The sequence below is a fragment of the Podarcis melisellensis genome (genome assembly GCF_964234715.1).
Source record: "Podarcis melisellensis genome assembly, chromosome: 1".
Taxonomy (NCBI): Eukaryota; Metazoa; Chordata; class Lepidosauria; order Squamata; family Lacertidae; genus Podarcis; species Podarcis melisellensis.
The window spans coordinates 89,120,712-89,145,086 of record NC_138528.1 but is presented as its reverse complement, the minus strand read 5'-3'; the positions used below and the strand labels follow the sequence as shown (position 1 = coordinate 89,145,086).

The 24,375-nt window shown below is 42.7% G+C and overlaps 1 protein-coding gene across 5 annotated transcripts in view; it reads right to left on the bottom strand.

Moving 5' to 3' along the window:
- The window catches only part of RALB (RAS like proto-oncogene B), a 27,963-nt gene extending 7,585 nt beyond the window's left edge, over positions 1 to 20,378 (bottom strand). Inside the window, exon 1 of one of the 5 annotated variants that reach the window (XM_081886045.1) lies at positions 20,229 to 20,378. The gene's annotated coding sequence lies outside the window, so the exon portion shown is untranslated. Of the gene's footprint in view, positions 1 to 2,616; positions 2,719 to 5,507; positions 5,702 to 5,811; positions 5,943 to 20,228 lie in introns of those variants that run through there. The other 4 variants (XM_081886046.1, XM_081886044.1, XM_081886048.1 and 1 more) reach the window with 4 other exon arrangements.
- Positions 20,379 to 24,375: the final 3,997 nt, after the last annotated feature.

Below are 24,375 nucleotides of genomic sequence, written 5' to 3'. Positions count from 1 at the left end.
AGTGTATTGATAGATTAAATTAGAACAAAGCTAGGCACTTTTTTGTCTATTCTTATCTCTTGATGTTTAACAGAAAGAATATTTTGCCTTTCAGTATTGGGACTCCAAGCCTGAAGCTACTTGTGCCTAAGAGTTTAATTGAAATCTATGTAGAAGATAGCCTTTTATCACAAGCCAAGTCCTTTAAAAATAATAATAATAATGTAAGCATTCTGAGCAACAGAGTGCATACATTTCCCAAGCTGATTTTGTTTAAATATGCAAATTTCTTCCTTAACCTAGATAAAAAATGCTGAGCAATAACCAAGGATACCTGAATCCTCCTACATTAAAAAGCCCACATACAAAATGTTGTTGCCATGGCTACATGCCATCATTCTGCTTTCTTTCTTGGGACCATAATATTATTCACTGAATCTAAAGGAGCATTCTACCCTTTTTGTCGACATAAAGTCAAGCTTGCTCAGTGACCAAATATAAAAGTTTAGGGAAATACATGCTCTGGGCTCATTAGTGATGCAATCAAAACTGGCATATCAAAGAGGAAAAACTAGTTTATATCAAGTCACCATCAACTCCACAGAGCTCTGATTTTGAAGCAGTGAGTCAAGCATAAGGAAATGCAGTCCAGGCCAAAATAGGCATGCAGCATAGTGTGGCAGGCATTCATTTTCCCCTGTTTTCATTAACCTGAGTAACTGTTTTGGAAATTTCTCAACATTGCTCGGCCACTGACTGGGATAGCCTATTTCTGAGTCTCAAATACTTTGAGTACATGTACATGAAGCCTCAAAAAGGTACAACTACTAATTTTTTTAAAAAATATAAATAAACTAAATAAACAAGTAACATGTTTATTATACCTTGGTAGGTTATATGCAATCATCAGGAAGCTGTTAAGTATTTTTTGTTGTTGTTGTTGTTTAGACATTTGTTTTAGCAGTATGATAGCAAGTCTAAAATACTTTATTATTACGTAAATATTTATTTAAAACAGTAAACTGTGTTAATCTGTTTTCGTCCAGGAATTTGCTATTTTTTCCTCAAAGCATCAGGGAAGGGAGAAACAGCAGCAAAAGAATTGGGAAATCCAAAGCCCTGCCTCTCTCATGTTTGTCAGTATAGACATGGCTGGAGAGAAAATAAGTTATGCCTGCTCCAGGACGGCATTCTCCTGCCCCTGCCCTCTACAATATTCTGGCATCATGTTAAGGGAACAGGAGGGTTTGGATATTCCCACCAGCAGAGGAGCATGAACAGCAGAGGTTTCCATGCTTCAGACAGGGAAACCTGCAAGAGCAACTCTCCCTCTCCTGTCCTGGCACTCCAGAGACTATAGCAGGGGTTGCAAACAGGTACACCTGCAGAAGCCTTTCCTGGAACAAACAGAATCCCATCTACTCACTGAAATAAGACCTGAAAGGAGAATTGCATTGTAGCCAAAATAGTAGGATGCAGCGTGTAACTGGTTGGGGTGTCTGTGTGGTGCACACCAACATTTTCATGCACAAGCCCCACAAAAGCTTGGTGATCTCTGGACCATAGAATTCTGTTAAATTTATTTGTACTGTTATACCCAGTTTAGTTTCCGAAACAGTCATTTATGCAAAAGCCTCAGTAGCTATTTTCACATATATACAGTGGTACCTCGCAAGACGAAATTAATTCATTCTGCGAGTTTTTTTGTCTTGCGAATTTTTCATCTTGCGAAGCACGGATTCCCATAGGAATGCATTGAAAAAGAAAAAGGAAACAAACTTGCAAGACGTTTTCGTCTTGCGAAGCAAGCCCATAGGGAAATTCGTCTTGCGAGTTTTTCGTCTTGCGAGGCATTCGTCTTGTGAGGTACCACTGTACATAATTGTACATTCTCTTCTACCAGTACATTCAAATCTTGCCTTGGGCAGAAGCCTACATATTTTATCAAAATAAGAGATTAAAAGTTGTCATATTTGTGTGTGCTTAAGAAATAATTTATTCAGACTGACAAGGCTGACTGTTTACACCAAGTTGATATTTACAACTGAGACAACTAAGCTTTTTAAAAAAACAAAAAACAAATCAAAACCCTTGTTTCTAGTTGCAGCCAGGCTAGCAAATATTCATTAGGCTTCAAATATAACACTAGAAACATCACACACACAGTGGTACCTCGAGTTAAGTACTTAACTCATTCTGGAGGTCCGTTCTTAACCTGAAACTGTTCTTAACCTGAAGCACCACTTTAGCTAATGGGGCCTCCTGCTGCCGCCACACAATTTCTGTTCTCATCCTGAAGCAAAGTTCTTAACCCGAGGTACTATTTCTGGGTTAGCGGAGTCTGTAACCTGAAGCATTTGTAACCTGAAGCATCTGTAACATGAGGTACCACTGTATTTAAAACATTTCCTTACAGTCACCAAATGTGATTCTTGGCTTTTAATCCAAGCTTGTGCACTGGCCGTTTACTCCAGTAACCTACTAACCTGAATCTCAATCATGTCATGAACCTGCAATATGCATCACACTGAAGGGAAGCGTAGTTCAGATCAAAACACTCCTCTGCATCGGATTGCACATTTATTGTAAGATACAATGCAAGAACCTATCCAGCAGACAAAACAACCCACTGCAGACCTTATAACCGTAGGCCAGTTTGGTTCAATGTTCAGTTCAGATTCTTTCTCACTGGCTTAGATTGAGAGTTTACATCAGGAAGATCCAAAGTAAAGGCCACAGCTATGATGGATGAAGGAGGAAAGGATGTGTTCAGTTTTGAAATTAGTAATATGTACTGTATTACTCAACCAACCAACATGGGAATTTACTTTCCATCTAATTGGAAAACATGCCCAGTAACTGCCAATCCATCCTGCACAGTTCTACCAATTTAAGGTACATTACACTGTCATCATACTTTGTAGGCAAAGCTACAGTCAAGGCTACAATATGCAGGGGATTGTAAGTAACACACATATATCACACAGCACCACCTGATAGAACAGTAGACACAAGCTTGCCATTCGAAAAACATTTACATTAGCAATTAATGGAATAATTCCTCTACAAGCTGAAACTGTAAATCATTTAAACTTTCGAATTTACTACCAGGAGAAAGGCTGGCACCAATAGGAAAGAGATAGTTGGCAAGAGATTTGGATTTGTTCTTTTCTTCTACCATGATGTATTCATCTGTTAAATTGAGCAGCAACCTTACAAAAAATAACCTCAACTACAATCTCCTTTGCAGCTTTTTACAGTGATTTAAAGAAGTGAATTTTCTTAAGCCTGCCAGCTTCAGATTTTTTTAAGAAAAGGAAACTCCACAAATTAGCAAGCATTTGATTAAAAATAATAAGCAGTAGTTAATAACCACTGTCTTTCTGTGCAGCTGCAGAGAAAGAGTAAGTATTAAGTTTCCAATTAACAATGACTCAATGCTTGGCTCCTATCACATGCTCGGTTAAAATCTGCATACACATCATGCCTTTCTGGAGAAGGGCTTTAAATCAGTACAGCAACCCTCAGATTTACAGGCAATCTGTGTCAGTTCCTACTCCAGTGGGAAAGGAAAGTCTTCTCAAGCAGCAGTTTTCACTGGCATCACAAGCACCCTAACTCAAGCCTGTCTATCCCTTCCTTTACATAGAATCTCTTGTGCTGCTGTCTTCTCCACATAGCTCAAAATCAACATTGTGCATCTAAACAGCCCCAGCTGTGATGCCACAGCAAAAATGCGCCCAGTGAAAGGACTCGCATTGAAGACAGACCTTTCCATCACACATGCTTATGGATCTGGCAATGTAACCAACACCATAAAAGCAGATCAGTCTTCTCCACCCAACATTTAAACGTATATTCCATACAAGATTTGACAGCAAGTATTGTTGGGCCTCTGGAAAAAAATAACCAGGGCAAAAAGAGCTGCATCTATAAGCAGCAGCTTCTCATTGTCTTTCACCACATATTCTTATCATTTTTGTCTGAACAATAATTTCATGGGACTAAAATATATATATGTACCCAGTATTTCTTAAGAACCCTTACCACAAGGTTCCGGAGCAGGTTACAGCAATATGAAAATATAGCATTAAAATCGGTTAGAACAATTTAAATGGAAAATAAGGTGGGTCCATATAACAGGTGTCAAAAACCAGCATAGAGCAATAGCAATTCAAGTATTGCCATATCCATGCTACAGCACCCCAATCCATATCTGAAGAACCGGACAAGCCCAAACAATTGAGTCAGCTATACTTACAATTTGGCCACATCATATTAATGTTTCGATCGATGTATACAATTATAACCTGGCCAGAGAGGAGGAATTTCAAGTATTCCTGCCCAATTCTATAAATACCCTGCACTCACAAACTCATTAGAACAACCTTCTAATAGGAACAGATCCAAAGTCTGTTCCTGCCTACTGACCTCCCCCAATAACTGAAAGGGGAAATCCTCCTTTCTCACAATTTGTAATCCAGACATACTGGTCAATGGCCCCTCTTTCCGTACACTCTTTACTTTGCCTCAAAGCGTTCCCAGCTCTGCCCCAATGACAACTATACAAAGATCCCTTCTAGCCAACCTTACAGGGTCCACACGCAGGAAGTGGATAATATTTACAATTCGTATAGTATTCTGTGCAACGTGTGTGTCACAAAATGCAGATGGCGGAGACCTGAAAGTGACCCTGGGATTTCCCAGTTCATGGCACCGCTAACCATGTCTACACAGAAGTTAGTCTCAGTGAATCCAATGGGATCAATTGAGGACTGCAGACACTAAGTCAGTGAACTTGTGGCCCTCCGCTGCCTGTGACCATTAACCAGCTTCTCTGGGCTTGATGGGAACTGCGTCCAAAAGCAACTGAAAAGTCAAAGGCCTCCCATCTTTGCATTACACCAACTCTCCACGACGAAGCCATGGAGCTTCCACCTGTTGTTTGCCCCCAGCACATGCCATTTCGAAGGTATCCTGACGCTGAACACACCCCAAGGCATCGTCTGGCTTGAGGTCGAGAAGCCACACAATCCCGCCCCTCTGCTCCAGCCCAGGCGGACACCATTTCGGTGGCGCCACCAAGGAAAACACTCGGAACTCCACAGAAAAGGGAAGTGCTTAAAAACAGAGCAGCAGCAGCAGCAGCACCTCCATCTCTCCGCCAGAAGCAACCCCACGGAGTGCTATGCAAAGAGATGGCAAAAGTCTCTCCAGCTGGGGTAGCTCCCTTCCCCACCCCCCCCCACCCCGCGCCACACGGACAACTTTCCCAGGTCAACAGCTGAGTTTCTCTCCCCCCGCCACACACATCACACCCTGGAAACAAGGGCACTGAATGAAAAAGCAGCTCAATATCCCCCCCCCTTTCCTTTCGCAGTTTGCAGCAGCGGAAGCAGCCCAGCCACCCGCTCTTACTTACTACAACGCCACTAGCCACCTCTCGCCTCATCCTCCCTGCCTGGGAAGAAAGAGGGGATCCCTTTGGAATATATGCATATAATAATTAAATGACCCCGCCCCCTCACCTCGCTGCTGCTTTCCTTTTCCCCCACCTCCGGAGCAAACGAATCTCCCCTCACCTCCCCGGGCTGGCCACCTCCAGCGCCGCCGCCGCCTCGGTTTTCTTAGTGGGGCGGGTGCCGCTGCCGTGCTGCGCGCGTTCCACACCCGCACGCCCTCGCGCGCTCCCTCTCCCACTAAGACCGCCCCAATCAATGAAAGCGCGGCTCCGCGCTAGCCACACACGCCCACACACCAGCCAGCGAGCGCGAGCGCCAGACCTTCCTGAGCGCGTGCGCGCGCGCGATTCCACCCCACCCCCGCCATTACCACCACGGAGCAAGCAAATCGACTTCCAGCGAACGCCGCATCTCCAGCGTGTGGGTGTTCCTTTAAAAAAAGGAAGGGGAGGAGGAATCCCGCCCCGCCCCTACCCTCGCGTTCACGCCCACGTCCTTCCCACGCGCATCCTCGTATCACCTCCAGGATCCGTCTGTACAAGGGACGGGGCGGGACGTTGGTGGCGGTCACGTGCCACGGACTGTCCAATCGGAGGCGGAAGAGGACGTTTTCACACACTCACACGATTCGTTTAAAACGAGGAGAACGGAGTGGGAGAGGAAGAAGTCAGGGATGATGTCCCCCCCCCCCGGTCCTTAAGTTGGAGCATTCCCCCAACTCACCCTTCTGCCTTATTTATTGTAAGCCACGCGTAGAGCTGCGTGCACAATGCTGTGAAATAAAGGAATAAATGGGCATGGCAACTTCTATTAATAAGTGCCGATAGAGTTTGAATTAATGCAATGGGAGGTTTCTCAATATTTGCAACGGTTTTCACTCTTATCTCAAGCCTTTAAGGCGATATGTCGTAATACGCGTTTCCTGGGTGCCTTGAAAAGGGATGTAAGGCTGAAGTCTGGTCCATTGTTTCTCAGAATTTGATCCCCAGCTGTTGATGGACTACAACTCGTGTGATCCCTGACTATTGGTCCTGCTAGCTAGGGTTGATGGGAGTTGTAGTCCAACAGCAGCAACAGTCCCTGTGTTTTTGTCAGCAGAAGTTAGCAGGTAAAGCTTTTTGTTGCATATAGATAAAAATTGTTACCATTTAATCGCCTCAGATCTTTATTAAAGGTGCAACCAGGTATTCAAAAATGGTAATCCAATTTAATAAGGAAAATAGGTTAAACCAAACAGGAAACTGCAATGTGAAATATGTAAAAAGAGAAATAAGTCATCTTCATAGCAAGGAAATTCCTTTTTCCAAGTGAAAATGTTACTGGGTAGCTGGTTATGTTAAGTGCCAGTAGCAAGAAGGTACTGGAATTTAGGAAAAAAGATTCCCCACCAAAAAATACATGCACATTTTTAGATAACCCTTTCTTAGTTTTCAAGTAGATATGCAATTTTCTGTGAACACTTCTGCATGTACTGTATACTTAGGAAATCTGAATGCTTGTTACATTATAACTATATAATATATTGCTATGGGCTGGAGTTGTCCCCTCCAAACTTGTGATTCTACAGGGTGTTCGAAAAGTAACTATACAACTATTATGTATTACATTATCCATAGGTGAACACTCTGTATAATTGTAAGATTGGGGTCTGCAGAAGAGGTCTGCTAAAATGTCTCTTTTCTTCAGTAAATAGCCTTGGCCTGAGGCACAGAAACTGAATTGCTGGACACACTTCTGGAAGATGACAGGCAGTGTAGTAAAACGTCAGCATATCTTTCTTCCTCCCTGGCTGGAAGTGCTGTCATCAGATTGTCAGAGTATAATAAACTCATAGTTTTCAAGAGGCACACAGAGTCAGAGAAAGAAGCTTGAGTACTAGATGGTAGGAGCTAACAAAAATTTGTGGGTTGGCTGCATCCCCCTCAAAATCCAATGGGAAGCAGTGAACTTTGGGCATCTTTTGGCATTCAAGCGGATTTCCACCTAAAGGCGTAAATATAACCCTAGATCACAAAGAGACACCAAACCTTTAGTGGCTTCATTCCATGGAAACAACCCAGGTTATGAACTGAAACTGCTTGGAGATCAGGGTACATAAGAGCAAACTGGGCTTGAGTCCACAAGACATTTGTTAGTCTTTAAGTTTCCCCAGGAGAGGCTTTGATTTTGGGGGGTGCAAGAGACTCACACAATTACCCCTCTGGAAATATGTTCCTTGGCATTCCAGATCATTCCCAGTAGCATAATGCATAGGTAGTGAGTGCTAACCAAACTGGAACTGAAACAAGAGAGAGGTGGTATCATGTTTCGGGGAATCCCAAGGTTAGTAGAACTACTATTTTTAACACACATACACTACATCACATCTTAATGAAGAATGAGCATGCTAAGTAGCCTGGAGGGCTAGAGAGTCAGTTGGGGGTGCTTGGTGGAATCGAGTGTCCCCAAAGTTTAGGTAGACTCTGAGATGGAGCACTCATGTTAGGACGTGAGGATACACAGCAATGTTTGCTCTCTACAGTTAATGTGTTAAATAAAATGAAAAGAAAAAGGCAGGTAGAGGAAGTAGGTACCTGGAAAACTCTTAGAACATATGAAAATAATATCCAACTTTTTACATTTCCAAACAGGCTTAAACCAAAATCTTCCCAGAGAGGTCCCGTTGCTCTTAATGTGACAACTTCTGAACATATGAAAGAACTCTTTACTGACTTGACCATTATGATTTTATCACCCTGAATAGCAGCATGAAGGAAGACTATAGCTGTGCTGTTTTTGTTATCATTACAGTTTTATTATATACATGTATGTTGTATATTTACCTCATGTATACGTACAGGCATAACCATATTTTAAAAGTAAAAAAATAAATAATGGGCATGTATGGAAATCTTCAGTTATTGCAACAAAGACTTATTGAAGGTGCAGCTTTGGTTTCCTTCACATATTAAAATGCCAGAGCTACACTTTTTTCTGCTTTAGGGCAGAAAAAGGGAGAGCGTGCTTTAAAAGAAACAGGTTCTGTGTTAGACAAATATTGTAGATCAGCTCTGCTATCTTCTTAATCGGTTTACAGCAGATAGTGTTTTTGTTTTTTTTTTAATTGTCAGCAGCAGTTGAAATTATATTTTCATTAGAAGCCAAACTACCACCAGCTAATTATGTCAGTGGTAAATCACTAGCACACACTGTCTATAATGGTCTCACTCAGGCATTCAATTAACTCTACTGCTTAATGAGCCATTTACGTGTCTCAAGGCTTATAACACTTACCTTGTGAGTAGGGTAGGCTGATACTGAAATTTACCACGTAACCTTGCTGAATGCCTTGTTTTGCACTGGCTTTCAGTTCCAAATCAATAAAGGTAGGCCTTTAAGGCTCTAGTTTTGTTGTTAACACTTACTTGGAAGTTAACCTCTTTAAGCAAATAGACTTGGGGTTTGAGTCAAAGAAGTACTCACTGAACTCAGTGGGACTTCTGAGTAAACATGGGAAGTATTGTGTTGCGAAAAGTCAAGGTAAGGTGTGTGCGCAGCACAGCTTTTAAGGCAATATTGTAGGATCTACCTGCCAGCATTAGCAAAAATAACTTCCCATCTATCTAATGTGATGCATTAATATAAAGCTTTTGAATTATGGTGCTGGAGGAGACTCTTGAGAGTCCCATGGACTGCAAGAAGATCAAACCTATCCACTCTTAAAGAAATCAGCCCTGAGTGCTCACTGCAAGGACAGATCGTGAAGCTGAGCCACCAATACTTTGGCCACCTCATGAGAAGAGAAGACTCCCTGGAAAAGACCCTGATGTTGGGAAATATGGAGGGCACAAGGAGAAGGGGACGACAGAGGACGAGATGGTTGGATAGTGTTCTCGAAGCTACCAGCCTGAGTTTGATCAAACTGCAGGAGGCAGTGGAAGACAGGAGTGCCTGGCGTGCTCTGGTCCATGGGGTCATGAAGAATCGGACACGACTAAACAACAACAATATAAAGCCAGAAGGAAGAAAAGTGGAGAAAGCAAGAAAAGTGTTTCCTGGGCACTGTCAAGAGTGATTTGTTAACAAGGTGCTTGGGATATTTCCTGCAGACACAGGACCAAGTCAGATGTAATGGTGTGCTCTAGACAATTCCCTGCCAGGCTGTCACTTCTTTCACTTAGGGCTGGCAGCAAATCCTCTCATCAGGCTTGTCCACTATTTATTTATTTCCTATCTTGCTCCCCCCCTCAAAGGTCCAGTTTGTGTGCTTTCCACAGGCATCTGGTCAGCGACTGTGAGAACAGAATGCTGGACTAAATGGGTCCATTGGTCCTTTCAGAATAGGTCATCCACTTAATTCCTGGACTCTAAGCATAGCATATGGAGATAGGGGAACAGAATGTAACCTACTGACCACAAGTGAGGTGCGGAGTCTTTTCAGCTTCTGTGTAAACAGGCGCAAGCACAACAGAGAAGTAATTATTCTGTGTGTAACATCAAAGCCTCTCTTTGGGTCAGTCAGACATTTTTTCATTTGGATTTGCTTTCCATCCTCTGTTCTCACGCTTTGTTCTAATGTGCTAACATCTTCTGACAAGTACATCGGCATTCATTTTCTGATCAAAAAGTGAATGAAAAGGTCAGTTATGCCCAACAGTGAAACAGCATACTGAAAAATTGATAGGTCAGGAATCCAGACTGACTTGTTTCTACAATTTTGACACTGGCCAATGTCAACTGAGAATTCTGAGTGAGTGCTTGGGGGGACTGGCAGAATACAGGGTTTTGGGGGGGGATTCTTTATTTTGCCCTTTTGAAATTGGGAGGAACTTTGCTCATTATGATTTATGGGGAAAGGAAGAGAAGCTGGATCAAGATTGCTATTTTCTTTCTTTTTTTAGTGTCCTGCCTTAAGAGGAATTTGAAATGCAGAAAATTAAGCAGAATGAAACTGTGCTCCTGGAATGAAGCTAAGTGTGAGTGAGCTTCACTTCCTAAATTCTCTGTCAGGTTCCTGGTGGGGAACTATCTGCCCTTTTCTGGATGTTTTCTGTGTTTCCAATGTAGTGCAGCAGTGCTGCACTGAGACCACTTCCAGCCTGTCACTCTTTTGGGGTAGGATTCAATCACGAACTGGCAAATTCAGCTTGTGAAATCAGAGTTGATTTGGACGTCTTGCACAGTGAACATCAGAAGATCAGACTTTTTGCAAAAAGGAAGTTGACAGGAAAACATCCTTGAAAGCGTGGGATAACATTTGCTTGTCATCTAAGTTCTCGGCAAACAAATCAGAATGAATGCTCAATAGATAACCAACATCATCTAAATTTCCCACCAATAAATTAGGATGACTGTTCAATAAACAGGTCTGGAAGTAAGATCAGATGTAGATACACTTCAAATGTATCAGTGGTTAACATGCCTAGGAAAATTTCCAGCAAGCTCAGTTGAAACAGGAAGTGGTAGTTTGGGGCTATGAGAAAGTACCTGTTCAAACTTCAGGTGAACATGCTCTCCTCTGCCCCCATTTTGTGCATCAAATGCAGAGATAGAAAGCATCGACTTTTGTTTTTGTAAGTAACAGGTGATTCAAGATGGGAGTTTACTTTGGAATTGGTGCTGCTCATGCACATCTTTTCTACAGCATCCACACAATGTCACCAGAGTTCAAACTGGGAATTGTGTTGGAAAACATTGGGGTTGGCCCTGCTCCAACTAGTATTTTCTTGGTTCCCCCACATAATTATATGTTTCCTTCAGATTGTAGATATTTTAGTATTTAGTTACTTTTTTGTGTTCAAGGCCTTCCATGCATTAACTAAAAGCCTGCAGCCTAAAGAGAGAGTAAGACAGGCTGTCATTCTTCCTCTTTCCCCTCCCCCACCTGTGCCGGGGTTTTTTCATGGCCTTTGATAAATGAAATATCTCTTGATTGCTTTTTTTGTGGGGTGAGGCACACAGGCAGGTGCTGATTGCAGTAATCACGACTTGTACGTGCCGGATTCAGCAATTGTGCTTTACCTTTCCCAAAGCCTCTGAACATGCTGTTGCATCTTTTATTAGCAAGTGAGAGGATGCTTTTCTGGCATCAGCCATAATCCACTGAGTCTCTCTGCACAGGTTTATAGCTGCTACTTTCCCACAAATTCCCCCAGAGATTTCCCATTCATCACAGGGCTGGGCAGCGGTGGGGGTTGTTGTTTGACTTTCAGTTCACAGGAAAGTGGGTTTTATAAAAACCAGCTCCGCTGTTGTTGCTCTTAGTTTATTAGGCTATATTTCAGTCATCCAATTAGTCTACAGCAGCCAATAGGGGCCCAAATTACCCATTCTCAAATTAAATTCATGAAATTTAATCAGATCCACATATCCAGCCCACGTTCTAATCATAGGGAAAGGCATCACACCCACTTATAGTTTATGGGTTAGAATCTTTGCTGTTTTCATATGCATGCTAGAGAGATGCTTTCATTCCAACCTTACCTGCCAATGGATACTTAATTAATTGGATTGTGGGTGTTAAAGGTAGTTGGGCCCAAAGGATCTTAATGTACGATGGAAAATGATGAGGGCATGTCTGCATTGGATTTGTGTGGAGATCAGACATGCTCATGCAGCTCATACAGCCTTTACAAACTGCATGTGCAATTGGCTGTGCGCAGATGGTGCTGCGTGCACAACCCAGTTCATGCCACAACATATCTAAGCCTCTCTCTCACACTTTAATATTAAAGGAAACATTGTGCATTGTGTGGTTACATATCATTACTTTTTATTTTTCCAGTGCAAAAGTAATTATTACTTGTAAATTCAGTCCACCAAATACAATCTGTATTCACTGTCACTTTCCCCATTTGATAAGAAATTGATTACATCACACACCCCATTTTCATTGTGGGGTTGGATAACATACTGACTACATAATTTACATGATTACTTACATAATTTTGCTGCAGTGGAAAGTGAGACGAGTAACTTAGTTTTTGGCAGAAAGTGAACTGTAGCAGAGCACAAATAATGCTGTGTGTGATGAATACAGGGCGGAACAGGGGGGGGGAGGGGGAATCCCTTCTTGTGTCCTTGCATGCAAGTCACAATTTCCTAACCTACTGAAAGATGGTGCTACTGGGGTAATTTCTGGCAGGAGACGCAATACGTGAGCAGCTTTCCTTTTTCCTGAGTCTCAGATCTCCAAGGTGACCCAGATTTTTATCTTCTGATACCCTGCTGCTTCCATTGCCCAGGCTTCCTACAGACAAGTCAGCGCTGCCCCAGCTGTTGATCAAGCAAGTCAGTGGCATGCAACCTGTGCCCTCGACCCAGTTTCAAAAGTTCTCTGCAAGTGATCAGTTCAAGCCTCTGGCAAGAGCAATTTGTCTCTCCCTTGTCAGCCTAGTGGAGAAAGATGGGGATAGGGAAGGGAATAATAGAAAGGGAGTGGGGACAGACTGAGAGAAAGTGGTGGCAGAGAGAGAAAGAAAAAGCAGCAAACCTATCCAAGTTGGGCTTTAGTCCTGGCCTTCATTTATATATAGAAGTATTTCTGCACCACCAGATCATAAAACATCAAAGCAGTGTACATTATAAAACATCATTAAAAAAAATAAAATGCAGATAAGCGTTAAAGTGACTGGCTAATCAAAAATTAAACAGCTGTGAAGGCCTGTCAGTGCAAAAAAGTTTTGAAGAGATGCTTGAAAGTCAAAAGCAGGGATGCCTGTCACCAGCATGTGACCCCCCACCCTCCACCCCACAGATAGCCCTGGAGGGTATGAGACCTTCAATTGGAAAAGGATTGCCCATTTCTGATTTAGGTGTTGATGCACATATCCGCATGATGTGGTAATTAAACAAAAGGAAGCACAGCCTGTCAAGGAAACAGGAAACAGAAAGACAGGAACCACTTTTTTCTTTGTTTACAACTTTCCTGAGGCCAAATTTATTTTATTGACCCTGACATGCTTCTTCCAAAAGTATTGTTATCAAACTGATACAGACGTTGGCAGGAAGTCCAGCTATCTCTTATGCAGATATATTCAAGTCTGCTACACACCCATGTAAAGCATCTGCAGCAAAAATGGAAATGGAGGCTCATGGTCTGATCTGATAAATTGTAGAAAAAATATAACTGTCCCTCTACCCCAGCTGCCTTTTCCCATTCCCCAAAATGTTTCTGGGCAGCAGGGCTTCTTTTGGAATGAAGCTCGAAAGTGTATTACTGGCCTTGATCTGAGGCTGCATTTACAGGGTTCACCCCTGGAAACTATTCTGAATGCCAGGCCTTTGGTTGGCAAGATGGGAAGTTCTAATAAAGAAGGGAGCTTCTGGAGGCCTGATTCCCTTGCTACAGAACATTCACAGTCTGGCCCAGTTCAGACATTGCTACAAATAATAGTTTATAGTGATGGGAAGGAACTGCCAGGGGCATCTTACCCATAGAGGCAAGTGGTGCAGGGCGCCAGGGTGCCAAGTTCTGGAGGGCGCCAGGGAAGAGGCGGAGGCTGGACGCGGTGCCTCCCAGCATCAGCTCACCGCCCTTGCCCGCCTCCGCCATGCTGTGCCAAACCAGCACCGCGCCCAGAGCCTCTGCCTGCCATAGCCACCACGGCATGAAGTGGCCAGCTGAGCCGGGAGCTGCCGCGTCCAGCCTCTGCCTCTTCCCCACTGGAGGAGCTGCCCTCCAGCCGTTTTCTGCCTCCTCCAGCCCCGCAGAGCTGTGTGCGTTGCCAGCAGCGCCGTCCTCCCTAAGGAAGGTCGGCAACTCTGGGAAGGAGGGGGGTGCCAGAAATGCTTAATACGGCCCTGGGAACTGCAGTTAGCTTTGGGTGTGTATATTTCCTCTCTCCTCCTCTGGAACAACCTCAAGGAGAAATCACTTCTGGTTTTCATGAATTGCAGTTTGGTGTTTAATCTTAACTATGCTTTATTGAAAGAAACCAGATTCACAACCCATGGCTTGAGGATGCCTTGTTTCAAACAAACCACAATTAAGTTAAACTGATTAGTTGGGTTCAGATAAAATAATACACCACAATTAATAAAAAAATTAAAGCAAATGTCCATGATTCCCTTGTGGCTGTCCTGGAACAGGAAGCTTGTAAACACAAGGCCCACTGCAGCTTGTGCGTATCACAATGAACCGCTAGTTGCTCAGACACCCAAATAATCTCTCCACACACACCCACACCCTGCCGCTCTCTCATTTCATGCATATTCTCTTTATTTAGAAATTAACCCATGACATACATTTCATAACCTCCACCACCTATTGAAAGTTGTGCTAGAAACTTGCTAGGATTGCTGTTTTAAACAGCTGGTTTCTAAACACACCACCTTTTTCACTTTACAGAAGCTCTGTGTACAGAGAAATGCAGACCTGTACCTGCTAGATTTCTGCCTGTTACTCAGCAGATACAGGTCTGCGTTTTACGTACAGCAGATGGGAAGAGTGCATTAATGATTCCCAGCTAAACCTTTCCACAGTTGGGTGGAATTCTCACATATACTATAGTGTATGCCCCAAATGGCATCTCTTCAAAATGAGGAAAAAATGCATTATGATGATATCAGAACACAGGGTCAGTTTATTAAGGTGTAAGCAGAGAATGCTATATTGCAGTGCTGCTCTTAGCATTCTGCTACCGTGACACATGAGAAACCAGAGTTGATCAGCAAGGAGGCGTAACTGCAAAACTGAGAATTCCGTGTTCATGCAGATAAGAAACTCAAAATCCCAAGAAAAACAAAGTAGTATCAGAATGGACAATCTGGGTAAGCATTCTGGAATTATTATGTGCAAAAAAAGGCCTTGATACAGTTTGGGATTTATTTTTCTCTTTCTTTTAGACATACCTTAAAGGAAATTACAATCGTTTCCCTTCCATCAAGAGTTAACTCAGCTCTGTTGATGGATTAAGCAAGCTTCCTCAGCAATTGCCACTGAGCAACAGGAAATGTACTCTCCCTGGGTTTATTAACCATTCCCTGCTTAGCTCTACTGGAATGGTGTCTGCAGAATGAATGATTACATTCTTTGTTCCTAACAGAGTATTTGTACTTAGATAGATAGGTACATACAGTTTTAGGCCTGGAAGACTCCACTGTGGCTGGCTGTGTAAATATTTTAAAGAGCATATATTATATAACAGAAAAGCTGGAATTTTCCTCCTCTATTTGTGGGCAAAACTGGGTGTCTACTGAGGAAAGAAACCTGTCTCAGATCAACATAAGGGCAGTGTTAAATCCATGAATCAACATGCAGTATCCCAAGAAGGGCTGCCTTCCTTAGGGAACGACAGAGATACATCGGGTATCAAAGAATCAGCTTGTTATTTTACCATTGTTAAGGCATAAACGCGCCAAACTGTACAGATGACTTTAGACCTAGCAATGCAAATTCTGTCTATGAAACATTACAGTGTCAAGAAAGCATGGAAAAATGGGAACATCCCAACAGATGAAAGGGTGTCTTCCCTCCTGATTTTGTAGAGTGGAGAAAAGAAACTTATGTGAGTGCTCTGCTCTGGAGAAATCCCATCTGCATGAACAGAAGGGTGCTCAAATTGTGTTAAAGAGTAACTAATCTGCATTAAGTGACATTTGCACCTACACCCTTGAATTTAAAGAGCAATCACACTCAAATACAGAGTTATCTCCCTACCCCAGCCTGGGATCTTTTCTCTTATTTTTATTGACTTCCCACTCCTTTTCCAGGGAGTTGTTGTCTCTCCCGTTCTGCTGCACCCTATCTTCTATCTATTAAATCATAATCACAGTATTATTCAAAGACAGAGGTCTCATGGGTGGGAGGGATGGCAGGAAGTGTAGCATTTTCACCTACCAAAATCCACACACAACTGTTTAAAGGACATGGGGGCTCAGCAACAAGGTAGGGTTCTTCTTAAGGAGTGCTTGCTATCCCACTTATAAGTCATACAACATATTTATTATTTCATAAGTCGTGAGTGGAGAAAGTTATTTAAAAACAGAAAAGAGTGCTTGTTTCTGCAACATAAGTGTTTTTTGTTGTTTTGGTTTTTTTAAAAGGAAGATACTGGATGAGTAAAACAGATTGATGAGTTCTTTCCAGGAAAGGCAAGTTCTTTCCAAGGGTGACAGGAAGAAAGCAAAATTGCCTACTGTATGATGTGCTATCAGAAAAGCAAATTCTCTCCACCCTTCCCTTGTATTTGACTTTTTATGCACTGTGCCAGAAGTGCCTTTATTTCCAGTAGGCTACCTAGTCCAAGCACAACAATCTATTTGCTACCCTAAAAATAGTTCCTTGTTCTCACTGGGGAGGTAAAACTGCAAAATTATAAATGCAGGTGCAGCATGACGTGATCAAAGGGTTCACACTATACCCCTCCCAAAAACCCTTCCACAAAGAAAAACGACACGCCAATCTAGCATTCTCCCCAGTGTACTAGTTTGCAATTTTCTTTGTATTGTTTTTCCTATGGAGCAGCATTCAGTCACACTAGCCCAGGGGTCAGCAACCTTTTTCAGCCGTGGGCCAGTCCACTGTCCCTCAGACCATGTGGTGGGCCTGACTATATTTTGGGGGGAAATGAACAAATCCCAATGCCCCACAAATAACCCAGAGATGCATTTTAAATAAAAGCACATATTCTACTTTTAACGTATTTTAAATCTTTGTTGGAAGCCGCCCAGAGTGGCTGGGGAAATCCAGCCAGATGGGCGGGGTACAAATAATAAATTATTATTATTATTATTACTACTACTCATGTAAAAACACGCCATTTCCCGGACCGTCCACGGGCCGGATTGAGAAGGTGAATGGGTCACATCCGGCCCCCGGTCCTTAGGTTGCATACCCATGCACTAGCCTATCCCCACAGGGGTGCAGTTGGGTAATTTCACACTATGGACTTACAGTGGTGGTGGTTTCTTTCTGAATTACTTTCTGCATTTTCCATTCCGCCTTAGTGAAGCCCCACCTGGAATACTGAGTCCAATTCTGGGCACCACAATTTGAGAAGGATATTGACAAAGGATGTGCAAAGGATGAGAAAGGGTCTGGAAACTAGGACTTACGAAGGATTCTTACAAATAACTGGGTATGTTGAGCCTGGATAAGGGATGACAGAAAGTTGATACGATAGCCATCTTCAGCTATCTGAATGGCTGTCACATGGAAGATGGAGGAAGCCTATTTTCTGCTGTTCTACGTGGTAGGACCCAAACCAATGGATTCAAGTAACAAGAATGGAGATTCTGACTAAACATTGGGAAGAATGTCCTGGTGGTTAAGAGCTATTTTATAGTGGAATGAACCACCTTCATACGTGGTAGACTCTCCTTCACTGGAGGTTTTTAAACAGAGGTTGGATGGCCATCTTTTGGGTATTCTTTAGCTGTGATTCCTGCATCGCAGGAGGTTGGACTAGATGACCCTTGAGGTACCTTCTAAATCTACACTTCTATGGCAAGCCAGTCCTGCAGCATTTGGGGACCATTCTGCTCATCCTGGCTGGGTGGGGTCATGGCCTTCTGCCCCAAAGTCCTCCCCTGACAGCACCCCCCCCCCACTTAGGTCTGTTGAATTCTGTCCTTAGAATGTGCCACACATACAACCTGGCAGCTACCTAGTTATTCTTAGATTAGAGTATAATATTATACCCACCCTCAGTCCACACAGCTCCCCAAACCAGAACTTTTTTGTCCTTGTGCTAAGCCATGTCAACAATTCACACTGATGCATTTGCTCAGCCTCTGTGCTTTAAAAATGAGTTGAGACTGACAGAAAACCATTTTGAATAATGTGTTTTGTTTTGCTCTGGTAAGCTTGGTTGACTTATCAGTTCCACGAAAGATGTTCTGCGAGAAGAGGTGCCCATCAGAGCACTTTAGTACAGAGTCATGTTCTCATTGGAATCCTCATCACTTAGCATGAAACTGTTTGTTCCTGAATCAGCAGGAAGAGCAGTGTGTTGACACAACTGCTGATAGGAAACTCCACTAATGATTCTGAGAACCAGACAGCACACTAAATCATCTGGCACAGCTCCTTTGGCTGGAGCTGTACAATGAAATTAGGAGATATTTAGCACCATCATTGGAATGTACATCCCATTCATTTCAGGAGGTGAAATCCAATGTAGCATGACAGTATTTCTGCTCATAGAATGGGGCTTTTCCTTCCCTTACACCCCTGTGTGTCCCTTCAAAATTTGCTCCAGAGGTTTGGGGGACCCTCCAGGTTTGGGTGGGCATGGGGAGGAGGTCTGTGGGGGGGGGGGGAGAGAGAAACCAGAAATTCTGTTGGGTAAGCAGATTCCTGTTGAGCAAGCAAGCAGTCTAAATTCAGCTCTCCGTACTTTGCAGCAATTTGCAATTTTAAAAAATTCTCATGAAAATTCAGCAGCATATTTCTGCAATTTTCTCCTAATAAACACATTTTATTTACATTTTATTGACCAATGTACACATTTTTGCAAGCAGTTTCCCCTATCATAATGCATTTTTTGTATGTTATCTTCACCAATGCCTTTATTTTTATACACAATTTCTACTAATAGATGCAATTTTGCAACCACTGGATAGCGAACTACATTGCAAAATTCAGATAAGTGCAATTTTTAGGACAGCTGTGTTTGGGTTCACATTTTGTTTCAAAATGTGCAGATTTGATACATTCAGCTTTAAATATGAACTGAATGAAATTTATCCTCCATCCTTACTCCTAAGTAGAACAATCCTGTCCATGGTTACTTGGAAGTAAATTCCACAATGTTCAATGGAATTTACTCCCATATAAGTGCACACAGAATTGAAGCATTGAGCCAATACATACATAGAGATAGATCTAGAGTAATCATGCAATCCTGTGCATATCTCTTCACACATAAGTCACATTGAGTTCCATGGGGCTTACCCTCCGATAAATGGGTATAGGATTGCAGCCATAGTTAGTTGCACTAAGACCACAGTGCTTACATGGGAGTAAGTCTTATATAACATAGTGGAATTTCCTTCTGATTTAATATGCCTAGGATTGCATTGTAAATTCCTTTTGGAATTAATGGAATCTAAGCCATGATTAACATTTCAGGCTGATTTCTTTGGGATGCAATCACAATTAGATTAGATCAAACCCACTGTGTTTACTGCACTAATGAAAGTAAGTCTAGTACACAGATGGGAATGTTGGGTCCTGGGCATTAGTGGTTTCATTGATCCTACAAAATGAAAAACGTGCCATTTTACTGAACCAACTAATTTTTAAAATACTTGCAACCAAATGTGTAACAGGCTCTTTAGAATGCTGTCATTGTTAGGCTCAAAATCTAGGTGCTGAAGCTGAATTACATTGTGGATATTTGTGAGGATTTTTTTGAATTTGTGTCAAAGCCATATTGCACAATCTTAAAACTTGAGAAGGTTGTGTTTATTCCCCCCCCCCCAATATGTGATAGAGGTTTTCTGAGTGAAAATTGCTGACTTCTAGTCTACTTTGCTAGATATTTTCAATGAGGACCCCCCTGCAAACAACAACAACCCAGAGAGACAGAGACTGTGAGAGACACACACACACACACACACACAGAGAGAGAGAGAGAGAGAGAGAGAGAGAGAGAGAGAGAGAGAGAGAGAGCACTGAACACATCTTATGGGATCCAAGATTTAGAACTATACATGTGTTTTTTTAATTAAAGCTGATGCTTTCAGCATACCGAACAACCTTCTTGAGTTCGCAATAGAGACAATATTCCACGTTTGCAACACACATTTGAATTTCTAAACTCCCTCCTTATGACTCAAAGCATACTACGTTGCTGTACTCACCGTGCTTGGGATTCTTCCTTCCTTTGAACTGTGGTGAATTCAGATTCCTTGAATCAAATTCTTCAGGACTGAATGAAACAGGCAAAAGCCACACATAAATTGTCTTATGTTCAGAACAGAGCAGTCCACTTGTTTAGTGTGTCTAGCTTTCTGTAAGAGTTTCAAAGACAGGCAGGGAATGGGGAGGGCTCAGGATATGACATCATGCACCCTGGGTGTGTGGGGGGGTTGTTGTTTGTTTTTAAAGGAAACTAGCAGAGATAACGAAAGGTTGGTGTTTGAGAATCAGGGAGTGGATCTTATCATAAACATTCTCCACATTGTTCCATCTGCCAAAAAATAGGAGAGAGGTCATTCAACATTTGTTGGAGGCAATAATTTGGGAATAATTTTAAATATCAGGGAAGTCCCTAAGTGCACGTGACTGCCCCAAAGAGTCGTGCTTTTGTTGCTGAAACCTTTGGACTGTGTGTTGACTTCCTCTTTCCCAGAAAGCTGGATAATTATGATTATAGGAGAAAATCTCCAATAAAAAGCTGCTGAGTATGCAAACATGCTTAAGAATACAAAACCAAGAGATGCAATTTCTTCCACTGAACTGAAAACAAAAGCTCCCCCTGCCCGCCCCATCCTCAACTGTTCAGAGTCAAATGATCTGGTGTGCCGTTGTGGGCAGCCATTTACCAAGGCTTTTCTAGCCATTCAAATGGGGGCTTTAATGGAAAGTGGCTTCAGCCTTAGCTGTGCATGGAGATTAACCTGAACTAACGCAAACCTTGCCTAACCTCAACACCCATGGGTGGGTGGGTAAGGAGACAGCATAAACAGCATCACACTTGGTTACTGCTGTTGATGCAGCTTGATCAATGGGCACCCCAAATCCCAGCTATGTTTCTAGAGCAGCTTTCTCCAACTTAGTACCATCCAGATGTTGGACTACCATTCCCATAAAACCTGAGCACTGGCCATGCCTGAGTGCTGCTTTCTCTTCCTCTGATGGCCTCAGCAGGGGCAGCTAGTAGCCAGAGGGAGGGGAGCTCTGTATAGGCATGCTGAAGGGATGCCTGAGGCTGCCTTTGGTCTCTCCCCTCCCCCTCTCCCTCTCTGCCTTTCCCATCCTTGGGTCCCCAGATGTTCTTGAACTACAGTTTCCATAATCCCTGACCATTGGCCACGATGGGAATTGTAGTCCAACAACATCTGGGAACCCAAGGTTAAGAAAAGCTGCTCTGGAGCAGGCATGTCCAACAGGTAGATCATGATCTACCGGTAGATCACTGGATGTCTGTGGTAGATTACTGGCTCCCCCCAAAGAAGCCCAAGGAATTTGGCTCACCTAGACATTTTAGCCTTGCAGCCCATAAAAAGAAGCTCAACAACTTTGACCTGAACCCCAAAAAGCAGGGGTAGATCACTGCCAGTTTTTAACTCTGTGAGTAGACCGCCGTCTCTTGGGAGTTGGCCACCCCTGCTCTAGAGGAACAATTTCACTCTAATAAAAAAACCCCCGAAAACAGACTTTTTGCATTTTGGGAAGTGTCGGTGTCATGGACTGAAAAGTGTGAGATAAATATTACTGGGAAGATGTGTGAACACCTCGCAAGCGAATGGATGCAGGTAAATGTCCATTGTAATATAACCGCATTGTAAACAACTCAAAACACATGCCCGATAAAGACAGACCATATTCTAACCGCCATGTAAGCTTTGTGCAAGCAAATCAGGATGAATGCTCCATAAACAGGTTATCTGGTGGAGCTGAGTTGTGCTTCCTCTCCCTCCGGTTACCTCAGCAATGACTGTTGTTTTCTTGCCATGGCCAAAGTACACTGCATCTCCTACAGCTGGGGACGTTGACTTAAATTGAATGAGTATGACTCACCTCACCACCCATTGGGCATGCTGAATCAGCCATTTATTGTGCAGAAAAGTTCCAAACCACTGAATATAGACCAGAATAACCATGGAAAATGACAAATCCCACACACAGACAGCAAACATTAGTTAGCTCTGCAGCTCATGTCTGCTGGAGAGGCCACATCACTGAGAAGGGAAGCTATTTTGCACATTGCAGGTTTGCTCCTGTAGGAAGAGGACTCTTATCACGATAATGAATAGGTAATCATCATTTTAGTGGCCCCCAAACAGTGAAAAGTAAAATGTCATGTGTGGGACAAGACTGCTCAAGTTGTGGAGAGTAGGATTTTTAACCATATGGGGTTAAAAATGGAGAACCATCCGTAGGAGTAGGATTTTTATAGCAGATCTTTTCCCCTAACTCTTTTTACTGGTTTTTAGAAGCCTGGGAATGATTGATTGATTGATTGATTGATTGACTGATTTTATATACTGCCCTATACCCACAGGTCTCAGGGCAGTTTACAGAATACTCATCACCTACCTGCATAGTATATTTAAGCAGGAACTGCACGTACACTAAGGAAAAGTTACGGTATTTATTTAACTTTAAAAGAGAGTGTCTTGCATGGTTTTTATAGGAGGGAAAAAGAGAACTAATTAAAGAGTCAAACAACAAGAAAGAAGATTCCACCTAAACATTAGGAAGAACTTCCTGACACTAAGAGCTGTTCAGCAGTGGAATTTGCTGCCAAGGAGTGTGGTGGAGTCTCCTTCTTTGGAGGTCTTTAAGCAGAGGCTTGACAACCATATGTCAGGAGTGCTCTGATGGTGTTTCCTGCTTGGCAGGGGGTTGGACTCGATGGCCCTTGTGGTCTCTACCAACTCTATGATTCTATGATTCTAACCCAGGGCTGTCTTCTGCATACTGTGCAAATGGGAACTAAAGTCTAATTCCCACAATTTGACCAGTAATATTTTAAACATTAGGGGCAGGAATCACCAGTGTGGTGCCCTCCCAGATGTTGATGGACTCTGACTCCCACAGATTTCCTATCCCTGTTCTCTAGTTGATTCAAGTCCCCACCTCCAGGATTCATTTAAGTAGCTTGCTATGCTGACATTCACCTCATGCAATTCTGCTACCCCAAATCCATCACTTCTTCCCAGCAACCACTCGCTCCAGTTTCTGATGCTGATTCAGCAGACTCTAGCATTGTGGCCTCAAGCTTCCTGAAAGCCATTTAAAACACACTGTGAACTGTGGAGAATTAAGCACAATGAGAGGGGGATGATTTTTTTTTTAGGTTTAGTTTATGCTTATCGGAGTTTGTTTGTATGCTGGCAAATTATTTTTACCTCCTACTGCACAGTAATACCCAGAATTTTATAACGTGACAGAAATCTCTGTTGCCTGGGAGCATTAACTGTGATCAAAATAACTTGCATCTGAGTAGCATGATAAGTTCTCCAAAGAACTTTGAAGCTGAATACTGCTAATACTGTATATGTACCTGACTACCTACATAAAAGGATGGGCACTTTTGAACGCTCTTACTGAAGCACAGATCCATCACCTTGGACACTGGATAACCCCAATTCCAATTTTGCCCACCGTCATGTTCATCTGAAGTAGCAGGTGTAGCTTAATGCTTAATGTTTTATGTGGTATAGATAGATAAATAGATGATAGATAGATAGATTTTTTACAGTTGTGACATACAAGCAAATAAGGCAAGGAAAGCATCTCAGCATGTCTTGAATTGGCGTTCAGAACCACCAAATAGCATTGACCTCCCACTTCATACAGATCAGCTTACCAGCATCTGCTGGGCAAGGGTGCTGTGATTAAAGATTCCTCCCACTGTGGTGATTTGTTTCTTCTGTCATTGGATTTTGGTACAGCTAGAAATAGCATAAAACTTTTAGTTGGGGCAGGGAGCAAGAGTCAGGAAGTTGCTTTGCAGCACACCCCATCCCAGCAAGCTCTCTTCTGTTCCGCCAGTCTATCTGCCTGCAGCAAACTTCCTCTCTGAGTCAAGGTCTGACCTCTTTAGGTCTCCCTAGCACAGGGCTCAGTGGAGCAAAGAGCTGTTTCTGTGTTTTCTTCTCCAAAATAATTGCCCAGCACAGGCTCGTTTCCTTCATGGAACATAGACATGAGTGGATTAGGAAGGAAATAAACTGGACAAAAGATCCTTCCTCATTATTAGAGCCTTCTAGGCAACATTTCAAGGAACTTGTTGCAAAGAAAAGTGGACATTTTTTCTGAAAAAGGGTGACAGAAGCA